Source organism: Neolamprologus multifasciatus, chromosome 22 (genome assembly GCF_963576455.1).
Source record: "Neolamprologus multifasciatus chromosome 22, fNeoMul1.2, whole genome shotgun sequence".
NCBI lineage: Eukaryota > Metazoa > Chordata > Actinopteri > Cichliformes > Cichlidae > Neolamprologus > Neolamprologus multifasciatus.
The window spans coordinates 1,463,861-1,468,936 of record NC_140459.1 but is presented as its reverse complement, the minus strand read 5'-3'; the positions used below and the strand labels follow the sequence as shown (position 1 = coordinate 1,468,936).

The 5,076-nt window shown below is 41.0% G+C and overlaps 1 protein-coding gene across 1 annotated transcript in view; it reads right to left on the bottom strand.

Annotated features, from left to right (window-relative positions):
• The window catches only part of LOC146492509 (class I histocompatibility antigen, F10 alpha chain-like), a 153,949-nt gene that overhangs the window by 29,670 nt on the left and 119,203 nt on the right, over positions 1 to 5,076 (bottom strand). The gene's annotated exons all lie outside the window — the stretch shown is intronic.

The following is a 5,076-nucleotide window of genomic DNA, read 5'->3' as shown; positions in this document are numbered from 1 at the left end:
AATAAATAGGTATGACACATGTAATTAATTAATTATTGACACATTTAATTAATTATTTATGTATTTCACATTTTAATTAATTATTGACACATTTAATTAATTATTTATTGACACATTTAATTAATTATTTATGTATTTCACATTTTAATTAATTATTGACACATTTAATTAACTATTTAATGATATATTTATTTGTTTCATTTTGGCAGTCAATTCAATTCAATTCAATTTCAATTCAATTTTATTTATATAGCGCCAAATCACAACAAATGTCGCCTCAAGGCGCTTCATAGATACAGAGAAAAGCCCAACAATCATATGACCCCCTATGAGCAAGCACTTTGGCGACAGTGGGAAGGAAAAACTCCCTTTTAACAGGAAGAAACCTCCGGCAGAACCAGGCTCAGGGAGGGGCGGCCATCTGCTGCGACCGGTTGGGGTGAGAGAAGGAAGACAGGATAAAGACATGCTGTGGAAGAGAGACAGAGATTAAGAACAGATACGATTCAATACAGAGAGGTCTGTTAATACATAGTGAGTGAGAAAGGTGACTGGAAAGGAAAAACTCAATGCATCATGGGAATCCCCCGGCAGCCTACATCTATTGCAGCATAACTAAGGGAGGATTCAGGGTCACCTGGTCCAGCCCTAACTATATGCTTTAGCAAAAAGGAAGGTTTTAAGCCTAATCTTAAAAGTAGAGATAGTGTCTGTCTCCTGAATCCAAACTGGAAGCTGGTTCCACAGAAGAGGGGCCTGAAAACTGAAGGCTCTCCCTCCCATTCTACTTTTAAATACTCTAGGAACAACAAGTAGGCCTGCAGAGCGGGAGCGAAGTGCTCTAATAGGGTGATATGGTACTACAAGGTCATTAAGATAAGATGGGGCCTGATTATTTAAGACCTTGTATGTGAGGAGCAGGATTTTGAATTCAATTCTGGATTTAACAGGAAGCCAATGAAGGGAAGCCAAAACAGGAGAAATATGCTCTCTCCTTCTAGTCCCTGTCAGTACTCTTGCTGCAGCATTTTGGATTAACTGAAGGCTTTTCAGTGAGTTTTTTGGACATCCTGATAATAATGAATTGCAGTAGTCTAGCCTGGAAGTAATAAATGCATGAACTAGTTTTTCAGCGTCACTCTGAGACAGGATATTTCTAATTTTAGAGATGTTGCACAAATGGAAGAACGCAGTCTTACATATTTGTTTAATATGTGCGTTGAAGGACATATCCTGGTCAAAAATGACTCCAAGGTTCCTCACAGTGTTACTGGAGGCCAAGGTAATGCCATCCAGAGTAAGAATCTGGTTAGATACCATATTTCTAAGCTTTTCAGCGCCGAGTACAATGACCTCAGTTTTATCTGAGTTAAGAAGCAGAAAGTTAGTGGCCATCCAAGTCTTTATGTCTTTAAGACATTCCTGCAGTTTAACTAATTGGTGTGTGTTATCTGGCTTCATGGACAGATAGAGCTGGGTGTCATCTGCATAGCAGTGAAAATGTATGCTATGTCTTCTAATGATGCTGCCTAGGGGAAGCATGTATAATGTAAACAGAATTGGTCCTAGCACCGAACCCTGTGGAACTCCATAATTAACCTCAGTGTGTGAAGAGGACTCTCCATTTACATGCACAAATTGGAGTCTATTAGATAGATATGATACAAACCACTGCAGTGCAATACCTGTAATACCTACAGCATGTTCTAATCGCTCTAATAGAATATTATGGTCAACAGTATCGAATGCTGCACTAAGGTCAAGAAGGACAAGCACAGAGATGAGTCCACTGTCAGAGGCCATAAGAAGATCATTTGTAACCTTCAATAAAGCTGTTTCTGTGCTGTGATGAACTCTGAAACCTGACTGAAACTCTTCAAATAAACCATTCCTCTGCAGATGATCTGTTAGCTGTTTGACAACTACTCTTTCAAGGATTTTTGATATGAAAGGAAGGTTGGAGATTGGCCTATAATTAGCTAAGACTGCTGGGTCTAGAGATGGCTTTTTGAGTAAAGGTTTAACTGCAGCCACCTTGAAGGCCTGTGGTACATAGCCGATTATTAGAGATAGGTTGATCATATATAAGATCGAAGAATTAATCAATGGCAGGACTTCTTTGAGCAGTTTTGTAGGAATGGGGTCTAAAAGACACGTTGATGGTTTGGAGGAAGTAATTATTGAAGTTAACTCAGAAAGATCGATTGGAAAAAAAGAGTCTAACTTAACATCAATGAAACTAAGAGTAGCTGTAGATAATATTACATCTGTGGGATGATTATTGGTAATTTTTTCTCTAATGATAAAAATTTTATTTGTGAAGAAGTTCATGAAGTCATCACTAGTTAACGTTAAAGGGATGGTTGGCTCAAAAGAGCTCTGACTTTTTGTCAGCCTGGCTACAGTGCTGAAGAGAAACCTGGGGTTGTTCTTATTTTCTTCAATCAGTGATGAGTAGTAAGCTGTTCTGGCTTTGCGGAGGGCTTTCTTATAAAGCAACAAACTATTTCTCCAGGCTAAATGATGATCCTCTAAATTTGTGACACGCCATTTCCTCTCCAGATTACGAGTCATCTGCTTTAGGGTACGTGTTTGAGAATTATACCACGGGGTCAGGTACTTCTGATTAGAGACCTTAGTTTTCACTGGAGCTACAGTATCCAGAGTCGTACGTAGTGAGGAGGTGAAATTATTAACAAGATAATCGACCTCTGTTGGGGTAGCGTTCAGATAGCTGCTCTGCTCTGTGTTGGTACAGGGCATTGACGATGATAACAGTGGCTGGATTATATTCTTAAACTTAGTTACAGCGCTTTCAGAAAGACATCTACTTTGATAAAGTCCACTCTCCACTGCTGCGTAATCAATTATTGTAAATGTAAATGTTATCAAGAAATGATCAGACAGGAGAGGGTTTTCAGGAAACACTGTTAAATGTTCAGTTTCTATGCCATATGTTAAAACAAGATCTAGAGTGTGATTAAAGTGGTGGGTGGGTTCTTTTACATTTTGAGAGAAACCAATTGAGTCTAACAACAGATTAAATGCCATGTTGAGGCTGTCATTTTTAGCATCTACATGGATGTTAAAATCACCCACAATAATTATTTTATCTGAGCTCAGAACTAAATTAGATATAAAGTCTGAGAAATCAGACAGAAACTCTGTGTAAGGCCCAGGTGGACGATAGATGATAACAAGTAAGACTGGTTTCTGAGTTTCACAGCTGGGGTGGACAATGCTAAGCATCAGGCTTTCAAATGAATTAAAAGTCTGTCTTGGTCTTTCATTAATTAATAGACTGGTGTGAAAAATTGCTGCCACACCGCCCCCTCGACCTGTGCTTCGAGATTTCTGGTAGTTAGAATGACTCGGGGGTGTTGATTCATTTAAACTAACATAATCATCCTGCTGCAACCAGGTTTCTGTAAGGCAGAGTAAATCAATTTGTTGATCAATTATTAAGTCATGTACTAACAGAGACTTGGAGGAGAGAGACCTAATATTTAATAATCCACATTTCACTGTTTTACTCTTTGGTTCAGATGTGGATACTGTATTGTTCTTTCTTTGTGATTGTTTAAGTTGTTTGTTGCTGGTTTTTAGTTCGTTTTTTGTCTTTTTGGAAGCAGACACAGTCTCTATGGAGATGGGTTTTTGGGTGGGTAGCAGGAGGAGAGAAGCTGCAGAGAGGCGTGTAAGACTGCAACTCTGCTTCCTGGTCCCAACTCTGGATAGTCATGTTTTGAGGGGTTTAATAAATTTGTCGATATTTCTAGAAATGAGAGCTGCTCCATCCAAAGTGGGATGGATGCCATCTCTCCTAACAAGACCAGGTTTCCTCCAGAAGGTTTGCCAATTATCTATGAAGCCCACATCGTTTCTGGGACACCACTCAGACAGCCAGCAATTTAAGGAGAACATGCGGCTAAACATGTCACTCCTGGTCTGATTGGGGAGGGGACCAGAGAAAACTACAGAGTCCGACATTGTTTTGGCAAAGTTACACACCGATTCAATATTGATTTTAGTGACCTCCGATTGGCGTAACCGGGTGTCATTACTGCCGACGTGAATTATGATTTTATTGAATTTACGTTTACCCTTAGCCAGCAGTTTTAAATTTCCTTCAATGTCGCCTGCTCTGGCCCCTGGAAGACAATTGACTATGGTTGCCGGTGTCTCTAGCTTCACATGTCTGAGAACAGAGTCACCAATTACCAGAGTTTGACCCCCGGCGGGTGTGTCACCGAGTGGGGAAAAACGGTTAGACACATGAACGGGTTGGTGGTGTACCTGGGGCTTCTGTTTAGGACTACGCTTCCTTCTCACCGTTACCCAGCCTTTCCCCAGCTGCTTGGGGTCTGCCGGGGAACAGCTAGCGGGGCCTACGCTATCTTCGGCTGCACCAGCTACAGGGGCCTGGCTAGCTAAGGGTGAGAGCAGGGTGCAAAGCCGAGTCTCCAATTCAGTAATCCTGGCCTCCAGAGCTGCAAATATGCTACATTTGTTACAGATATCATTACTGCTAAAGGAGGCCGAGGAGTAACTAAACATCTGACACAATGAGCAAGAAAGTGCAGAAGGGACAGGTGAAGTAGCCATGGTGCTAACGGGTCGGCTACGAGCTAAGCTAGCGAAACAGTACAGAGACAGTGAGTGAATACTATAAATTAGGTAGTGAGTACACAGAAAGTGTGCTTCGGATGAAGCACGTGAAGATTATACTGTGAAAAAAGAATGTATTTAAAAGTTGTTAATTAAACTGCTAAGCAAATAAGCTACTCAGAAACACCACTGTGTTTGAGCAGGAACAGGAAGCGATACTATACCACAGAGCGAGCGAGCGAACACCCTGTCCTGGCTCTCATCTTGAATTAATTTTATCTGTCAACCTCACCCATCAAATGCAGGGGGCGGGGTTAACGCTGCCCATGCAGCTTCTCTAACATTTGATTGTTGCCGTGCAAAGTAAGTCAAAACAGGTCGATCCTAGATAATCGATTGCTTGTGTAGACTTGGGGCAGCCAGGTATCCCAGAATGCATTTCAAATCACAGGCAGCAATGGTGGTGGT